This window comes from Triticum urartu, chromosome 5, assembly GCF_003073215.2.
Source record: "Triticum urartu cultivar G1812 chromosome 5, Tu2.1, whole genome shotgun sequence".
Lineage (NCBI taxonomy): Eukaryota > Viridiplantae > Streptophyta > Magnoliopsida > Poales > Poaceae > Triticum > Triticum urartu.
Window position 1 is genome coordinate 41,235,214 of NC_053026.1, and position 10,045 is coordinate 41,245,258.

The window sequence follows — 10,045 nt, forward strand, 5'->3', positions numbered from 1 at the left end:
AATAGCCCTACGTCTCGGAGCCCGGAGGCGGTTGACTGGATTATGCGTGTGTGAATTACAGGCGTGCGAACCCTTGTTTCGGAGGAGGGGGGTGGCTTATATAGAGTGCGCCAAGACCCCAGCCAGCCCATGATACAAAGGGTTCAATGTACATTAAGGCAGGTAATGCTAGTAATAAAGTGCTATGATGACCATAAAAGCTACTTAATAACCGACCGTTAGCATGCGGAGCGCCTTTAGGTCACCTGACCGTCGAGTGGCTTGGTCTTGGTCGAGTGATTGCTTCTTGGTCGAGTATCTTCAAGTCTGTCGAGTGAGACACCTTCAAGTCGATTGAAAGATGATTTCTTCTGGAGATAACCTTGGGTAGGTCAGTTTGGACAGGTCCATGACCCTACCCTAGGTACACAACTTCATCATTAGCCCCCAAATGGATCGAGGTTTGAGTGGGACAGGGTTTGAGCATTTTTCCGACTCGTTTTTCATGCCGTGAGCATACCTTGTTTCGGATCAATGAACCCGAGTGTTGACAGTGACTTCCTTTCCAGTCGCCTTGATCCATTCTTAATTCTTCGTCGAGTGAGTTTCTTTACTCGAAAGGCTCTGAGTGATGGTGCGGAGGAGATCTTTGGTTTGACAAGTTGTTCTGCTATCCGCGGATTTTGTGGGATCCGAATTTTGGGAAGCGCGCGGGACGGGGGAGGCCGCAGTAATCGGATGGGATAGAGCGGAGCCGCCTCGATCCTCACGCCACCTTTTTTGCCACGTATCGCGCGCACGATTGTTACAGGATTTGACAGAGCCGCCTGGGCCTACCCGTCAGCCACTTGGAAGCGGCCTCATATAAGGCGTTGGACCGGGGTCTCCTAAACAGTGCGTTCCCATTACCTCTTCTCCTCTTCATGCCCCTCCGCTGCGCTCGCTCTCGCCCCAGTGCCACCGCTCCGTACGCGTCTCGCCGGCGACAATGGGGAAGGAGAAGACGGCGGCTCTGGAGCGGGAAAAGAAGGCGACGGCGAGGTCGAAGGGGAAGGTGACCAGTCGGGGCGGATCTTCCTCACGAACCGGCCTGCCGAAGGGCTGGATCCAGGGCAACTGGATCCACTCGAGGATCACCCAAGAAGACCTCGACGACCTGGCCGAAGGGGGGCTGATCCCCTATGACTCGGCGCGGCTTCCGGGGAAGGAATCTGAGCCGCAACCTCAGGAGGGTGAGCGTGTTCTTCTTGCCACCCACGTTGACCGTGGATTTTCCTTGCCTCCTCACCCTTTCTTTCGAGGGTTTCTGAACTTCTTTGGGGCACAACTCCACCACTTTACTCCCAACACAATCGTTTATCTCGCCGCTTTCATTTCTTTGTGTGAGAACTTCCTGGGTTGCCGGCCTCACTGGGGTCTTTTCAAGCACATTTTCACTTGTCGCTCCCAGACGGTGAAAAAGGCTAACCCGAGTGACGAGAGGACGCAAGCGATTCAGATGTGTGGGGGTCTTGGTATCCAGATGAGAGGGAAAAGTTCATTTCCGTCCATGATTCTTCCCGACTTAGTCCGCGGATGGCAGTCGACCTGGTTTTACTGTAAGGACCAGTCGACGCCAGGGCAGTCGACTGGCCTCCCTCCCTTTACCATGGACCGAGTGAGGAAACCCTCCCCTTTGAAGGTGCTCCCGGAGGAGAAGGCGCAGGTGAGGGTGCTGGTCGATCGAGTGGTCCAGCTTATCCGTGACGGGGTCACCGGTATGGATCTCTTGTAGGTCTTCCTTCAGCGGCACATCTAGCCTCTTCAAGCCCGAGACCATCCGATGTGGATGTATTCGGGTCTTGAAGATTCCACTCGGATCCACCCGGAGGAGGTCGACGATGACACACTGGAGAAGTGGCTGTCGGGCATTACCGGGAACAAGGACAACCCCAGGGGAGCCAGGAGAGTCCCTCCATTCGACCAGTCTCATGCACCTGAGAAGGTCTGATTCTGAGTTTTTGGCTTTGTAATTTGAATTCTCTCCTGCATACACTGCATCGACTGACTTTGTTCTCCCTGCTTTCTTTCAGGCCATTATTGAAATGTACTCAATGCCCAACGGAGAGCAAGAGCAAGCTCTGGAAGGCGAGGCGAGCGGCGAGGACAGTGGCGAGTGGACTTCCGACGGTGAAGGGGGTGGAGGAAGCGACGACTCAAGTGATGGAGAAGAAGTCAAGTCGCCTCCTCGCCGGGAGAGGCGATCCAAGCTCGACCAAGAATGACCGAGTGCCTGTGAAAAGGTAACTGCTCAGGCTGGTCAGTCTTTGAAGCGTCCTCGGGTCTCTTCACCAACCTCGACTGAGAAAGCGCCAAAGCACCTCAAAGTTGCAGAGCCGAAGACTCGGAAGGCGTTGTCGAAGATTAAGATTGACATCCCCGTTGCTTCCGCGTGAGTGTCTCCTTTCGTATTCACTCGACGCTTCATGCTGTTTGTTTTTCTTGTTTTAACTGGACGGACTTTGGGATTGTCAGTGCTGCCACTTCCGGGACCTCAGCTTATAGGGATGAGGACGAGGTGATGGAGGATGCGGTCACTTCTAATCTGGGTATGATTTCTGCCATACTGTCTTTGTTTGGTCGATCCAATTGCAATGTGCATCATTGAGTGATGTGACTTTGGCAATTGAACTCTGTACAGCTCCCAACGTTATTGACCTCCCAGACGATGACGAAGAGCTCGAGAGGCCTTTGACGAGGAAGAGTAGGCAAGCTCCTACAAGCGAGGCGCTACAGTCGACACCGAGGGCGGAACCAGTCGTTCAGGACGCTGGCGACGCCAATCGAGGTTCTGTTACCTTTGTCGTGCCACTGTCGAGTGCCTTGCCTTCTTCGTCGACTGCTCAGGCCTCTGTCGACCCACCTTCGGTTTTTGCGACCCATCATGTCCCGGAGGACGAAGTGAACGCTGCCAGGGAAGCTATACGCCAGGCGGGTGTCATGATGGAGAAGATGAAGATGGTGCGAGACGCCAGTCAGGGTGCCTATGACGCCAGCTCGGCTCTCCAAAGCAACGTTCAGGTTAGTTGGTCGCCGCTTGTTCTGTTAGGATATGATATCTGAAGACTCCTTTCTGAAAATCTTTGCGTTAGTATACCCATTGGGTGCGTTGCTTGAACTTTGAATTAGTGGGGGCACGCTGAGTGCACCCACTGGGTGTAGTCCTCGAGACTGCGGTGGACTGCGGGCAGTCGACTGTAGTCTTTGTATCTTGTCGAGTGTAAACTGAATTGATAGTTTGTCTCTTCCACTCGGTCTGGTCGAGTGGGGTCGGAACCGGTAGGGGCACGCCAAGTGCACCCACTGGGTGTAGTCCCCGAGACCGCGGTCGATTGCTGGCAGTCGACTATGGTCTGAGCTCTTTCTATCCCCTTTTTTTTACTCCCTGCACTCGACTCTGGCGGGCCGGTTGAGTGGGATCAGAACCGGTGGGGGCACGCAAAGTGCATCCGCTGGGTGTAGTCCCCGAGGCTATGGTGGACTGCGGGAAGTCGACCGTAGCCTTAGTAACTTTTTTTGCTGTAAAAATAACTTCTCCCCTTTGATTTCAGAAATCTTGTGATCTTGGAGCTCGCTTTGCTGACTTGGAGAAATAGCAGATCCAACTGAACCTTGACTTGGATCTGGCCAAGACAGAGCTGCAAAGGGTCAAGGACGGCGCCACTGGTAAGACGAATTTATTGACTGGTCTGTCTTAAGCTTGAGTACCCTTCTGCTCTTTGTGAATCAGACATCATTTCTTTGTAGAGAAACTGAGAGAAGCTCTGGCGAAGAAGGATCAGGATTTGGATGCTGCTCGAAAGGAGGCTGACGACAAAACCGCTCTAGCTGCATAGAAACTGGCTTCGGTCGGCCAGTTGGAAGAAGAGAATACCAGGCTAAAATCTGCTCTGAATGACGCCAACAAGGAGTGCTTGTGCTGGAAGAAGGAGAATCTTATCCTGGGCGAGAAGATGGAAAGCATTGCTCACAGGAGGGACGATCTGGAGAGCTACCTGAGGAGTCTTGCCAAGAAATTGTTCATCAAGCTTGAAGGTGCACATTTTGTTCCGACTGATTTTTTGCATCGACTCAGCGTATGTAAATTGACTTGTCCTTGGATCGTGATGCAGAGTTTTGCCAGAGCTTCGAGCAGGAGACTGGGCGGATCGAACCTGGTTTGGATCCGATCAATTCTCCCGTGAAAGATGAAACTGCCATGAATCTGCTTCGACTGGAATCTCGCATTGACGGTGTCGTGGACTACTTGGCTCGACTGAAGGTCGCCATGTCACGGATCGATCCGGCACTTTGGCCAGAGGCTGTGCTCCAAAATGATCTTGACTCCCTGATGACTCGACTAAATGAAATCCCTGACCGAGTGCAGGAGTGGAAGAAGTCTGCTGCTCGGTGTGGCGCTGATGTGGCTCTGTCTTTGGTTTGTGTCCACTGCAAGGAGGTGCGACAAGATAAACTGGCAGCAATCAAGGTCGCCAACACCCAGAAGCATGACTTCTGAACTTTTATGGAGACTTTCATCGCTGCAGCCACTCGGATAGCCGACGGCGTCGACCTGGATGAGTTCGTTGAGCCTGCCAGCCCTCCTCCTGCGGAGTGAACAAACTTTTATGCCTCACCTTAAATTTGCCTCGGAATGCCGAGTGGTTTTGTAACCGTTAAACTCTTTCGGGCTGAATGCCCGAGCACTTTGATCTGTGGTCCGGAAACCTTTAGGATTTATCCGAACTTGGTTTACCATTGAATATCTTTATGCATTCCCCATCGAGTGGAAATCATTCTTTATTTGAGACAACCTTTGTATTTGCGGCGCAGCCCCGAAGGAGACGGTAGCAGTCGACCTGCACCTCGTCGCCCTTGCGGGTCAGCGATGGAGCGCACGTTGTATTTGTGGCGAAGCTCCCCAAGGAGGAGGTAGTAGTCGACCTGCCCCTTGTTGTCCTTGCGGGTCAGCGATGGAGCGCACATTGTATTTGTGGCGAAGCTCCCCAAGGAGGAGGTAGCAGTCGACCTGCCCCTTGTTACTGCAGAGCAGGATGTGTTTCAAACTTAGGCGAGTGCCTGACTGCAACTAAGTCCTCAAGTGAGAGTACTTAGGCGAGTACTGGACTGCAGCTAAGTCCCCGAGTGGAAGGGCTGCTCTCCACTCGGTAGGATTTTTTCAAACTTAGGCGAGTGCCTGACTGCAGCTAAGTCCTCAAGTGAGAGAACTTAGGCGAGTACTGGACTCCAGCTAAGCCCCCGAGTGGGAGGACTGCTCTCCACTCGGTAGGATTTTTTCAAACTTAGGCGAGTGCCTGATTGCAGCTAGGTCCTCAAGTGAGAGAACTTAGGCGAGTGCCTGATTGCAGCTAGGTCCTCAAGTGAGAGAACTTAGGCGAGTACTGGACTGCAGCTAAGCCCCCTTGTGGGAGGGCTGCTCTCCACTCGGTAGGATTTTTTTTCAAACTTAGGCGAGTGCCTGACTGCAGCTAAGTCCTCAAGTGAGAGAACTTAGGCGAGTACTGGACTGCAGCTAAGCCCCCGCGTGGGAGGACTGCTCTCCACTCGGTAGGATTTTTTCAAACTTAGGCGAGTGCCTGACTGCAGCTAAGTCCTCAAGTGAGAGAACTTAGGCGAGTACTGGACTCCAGCTAAGCCCCCGAGTGGGAGGACTGCTCTCCACTCGGTAGGATTTTTTCAAACTTAGGCGAGTGCCTGATTGCAGCTAGGTCCTCAAGTGAGAGAACTTAGGCGAGTGCCTGATTGCAGCTAGGTCCTCAAGTGAGAGAACTTAGGCGAGTACTGGACTGCAGCTAAGCCCCCTTGTGGGAGGGCTGCTCTCCACTCGGTAGGATTTTTTTTCAAACTTAGGCGAGTGCCTGACTGCAGCTAAGTCCTCAAGTGAGAGAACTTAGGCGAGTACTGGACTGCAGCTAAGCCCCCGCGTGGGAGGACTGCTCTCCACTCGGTAGGATTTTTTCAAACTTAGGCGAGTGCCTGACTGCAGCTAAGTCCTCAAGTGAGAGAACTTAGGCGAGTACTGGACTACAGCTAAGCCCCCGAGTGGGAGGACTGCTCTCCACTCGGTAGGATTTTTTCAAACTTAGGCGAAACGGATTCGCAGCTAAGCCACCCACTGGGGGATTTCATTCGCAAACAAAAAACAATAACAATCACTGGGAAAATTATAACGCTCTTGTCTTTGAAAAATAAACTATAGGAGTTTTTTTTCTTATTACATCTCATCCGAGTGAGAATTCAAGTATAAAAGGGGCGGAGTAGCTCCGCATTCCAGGCTCGCGGCTCATCAATCTGGCGATCGACATTGTAGAGGTGGTATGCTCCATTGCGAAGGACTCTGGTGACTATGAAGGGGCCTTCCCAAGTAGGGGCGAGTTTGTGTGGTTTCTGCTGATCCACTCGGAGAACTAAGTCTCCCTCTTGGAAGGCTCGACCCTTCACATTTCTGGCATGGAATCGACGCAAGTCTTGTTGGTAGACGGTCGATCGGATCATGGCCATTTCTCTTTCTTCTTCCAGGAGGTCGACTGCGTCCTGCCGGGCTTGTTCTGCTTCATCTTCAAAGTAGAGCTCGACTCGGGGAGCGTTGTGAAGCAGGTCACTCGGCAAGACTACCTCGGCTCCGTAGACTAGAAAGAATGGGGTTCTTCCGGTCGATCGGTTCGGGGTTGTCCTCAATCCCCAAAGGGCTGATGGAAGCTCGTCGACCCATGCACCTGCTGCGTGCTTGAGATCGCGCATCAACCGGGGTTTCAGTCCTTTGAGAATTAGGCCGTTTGCCCTTTCTGCTTGCCCATTCGACTGGGGGTGAGCGACCGAAGCATAGTCGACTCGGGTACCCTGAGAGGCACAAAAGGCCCTGAATTTGTCAGAATTGAAGTTTGACCCATTGTCAGTGATGATGTTGTGCGGAACTCCATATCTGAATATCAACCCTCTGACAAAACTGATAGCAGTGCAAGCGTCAAGATTCTTGATAGGCTTGGCTTCAATCCATTTGGTGAACTTGTCGACTGCTACTAGCACATGAGTGAAGCCGCTCCTGCCTGTTCTCAGTGGTCCAACCATGTCCAGCCCCCAAACAGCGAAGGGCCAGACGAGTGGAATGGTTTTCAGGGCTGACGCGGGCTTGTGCGACATATTGGAGTAATACTGACATCCTTCACACTTGTCGACTATCTCTTTTGCCATTTCATTGGCTCTTGGCCAGTAGAATCCCGCTCGGTATGCTTTAGCCACAATGGTCCGAGAGGACGCATGGTGACCACAGGTCCCCGAGTGGACATCATCAAGGATCATCCGACCTTCTTCTGGTGTAATACACCTCTGACTGACTCCAGTCGTGCTTTCTTTATATAACTGTCCTTTTATGACTGTAAAGGCCTTGGATCGTCGGACGATCTGTCGAGCCTCTTCTTCGTCCTCTGGGAGCTCTTTCCTTGGATGTATGCAATGTACGGTACTGTCTAGTTGGGAGTGATGACCAAGACTTCCATGATTAGGTCGACTACAGCTGGAATTTCAACTTCAGTCGAATCCGTGGCGCTTTATGGCTGCGGGGCCTCTTCACTGAAGGGATCCTCCTGAACTGATGGTATGTGAATGTGTTCCAAAAACACATTGCTGGGGATGGCTTCTCTTTTGGAACCTATTTTTGCCAGATCATCAGCTGCTTGATTTTTCAGTCGGGGTATGTGATGAAGCTCTAACCCCTCAAATTTCTTCTCCAGCTTACTCACTGCATTGAAATAACCAGTCATGGCTGGACTTCTGATGTCCCATTCCTTCATCACCTAATTAACCACCAAATCTGAGTCACCATAGACCATGAGGCGACGGACGCCGAGTGAAATGGCCATGCGCAACCCATACAAAAGTGCTTCGTATTCTGCCTCGTTGTTGGAGGAATCAAAATGGATTTGAAGAACATAACTGAGTTTATCTCCTCTGGGGGAGACCAACACTACTCCGGCACCGGAACCATTCAGCATCTTGGAACCGTCGAAGAACATGGTCCAATGCTCCGAGTGAACCTGAGTCGGCAGCTACTGTTCAATCCACTCGGCGACGAAATCTGCGATTGCCTGGGACTTAATAGCTTTCTTTGCCTCAAAGTTGATATATAGAGGAAGGAGTTCAATCTTCCATTTTGCCACTCGACCGGTTGCATCCCTGTTATGCAAGATCTCTGACAATGGAGTGTCGCTGACGACTGTAATGGAATGATCAGAGAAGTAATGAGCAACTTTCTTTGTGGTCATATAAATCCCGTATACAAGCTTCTGATAATGAGGATATCTTTGCTTCGACGAGTTCAAAACTTCAGAAATATAATATACTGGGCACTGAACTTTGAAGGCTTTTCCTTCTTCTTCCCGCTCGACCGTAAGTACCGTACTGACGACTTGTCCCGTGGCTGCAATGTAAAGCAGCAAAGGCTCCTTACTGATTGGGGCAGCAAGCACCGGCTGGGTGGAGAGCAGAGCTTTGAGCTCTGCAAATGCTGCATCAGCTTTAGGAGTCCACTCGAACTTGTTGGACTTCTTCATCAATCGGTAAAGGGGCAATGCCTTTTCACCGAGATGAGATATGAATTGACTTAAAGCGGCCAAGCAACCAGTAAGCTTCTGGACGTCGTGCACTCGCACAGGACTTTTCATTCGGAGTATAGTGCCGACTTTTTCTGGATTGGCGTCGATTCCCCGTTCGGAAATGAGAAAACCGAGTAATTTTCCGCCAGGAACTCCGAATGTGCACTTTGATGGATTAAGCTTGATATCATACCTCCTGAGGTTGGCAAAGGTTTCAGCAAGGTCAGCCAGCAGGTTGGAACCCTTCCGCGACTTGACCACAATATCATCCATATACGCCTCCACATTCCGACTGATTTGAGTGAGCAAACACTTCTGAATCATCCTCATGAATGTGGCCCCGGCATTCTTGAGGCCGAACGGCATGGTAACATAACAGAAGCACCCGAATGGAGTGATGAAAGCTGTTTTGATCTCGTCAGGTCCATACAGACGGATCTGATGGTACCCGAAATAGGCATCTAAAAAAGACAATCGCTCACATCCCGTAGTCGAGTCGACTATCTGATCGATGTGGGGGAGAGGAAAATGATCTTTCGGGCAGGCCCGATTGATATGTTTAAAGTCAATGCACATGCGAAGTGACTTGTCCTTCTTGGGGACCATAACAACGTTGGCGAGCCACTCGGGGTGGTAAATTTCTCGGATGAACTCCACTGCTAAGAGCCGAGCCACCTCCTCGCCAATGGCCTTTCTCTTCTGGACGGTGGACCACCGGAGATGTTCCTTGATAGGTTTTACTTTTGAGTCGACTCTCAGGCGATGCTCAGCCAGCTCCCTGGGAACACCTGGCATGTCAGAAGGCTTCCATGCGAAAATGTCCCAGTTCTCACGGAGGAACTGGATGAGCGCTTCTTCCTATTTGGAGTCGAGTGTTGTCGAGTTATGAGTCGGAGCAGCGCTAGGATCGGTCAAGTGGATGTGAGCTGTCTTCGTATCGCCAGTCGACTGAAAAGCCGATTCTGTGGTGGGCTTCTTGGATCGCAACAAATCACTCGGGTCTGCAGTCTTCTGGTATTCCTGCAACTCCACCACTGCCATCTGAGCATCAGCGATCTTCAAACCTTTCTGAAAACATTCTTCCGCTTTCTTCCGATTGCCCGTAATAGTGATCACACCTTTGGGTCCAGGCATCTTCAATTTGAGATACACATAACATGGTCGGGCCATGAAGCGTGCATAAGTCAGCCTGCCCAAAATAGCGTGGTAGGCACTCTGGAAGTCTACAACTTCAAATGTCAACTTTTCTTTGCGGTAATTCTTGGAATCACCGAAAACCACATCAAGAGCAATCTGGCTGAGTGATTCAGCCTTCTTCCCAGGAATGACTCCATGGAAACTCATGTTGCTGGCACTAAGTCTGGACATCGGAATGCCCATCCCTTTCAACGTCTCAGCATACAATATGTTCAAACCACTGCCACCATCCATCAAGA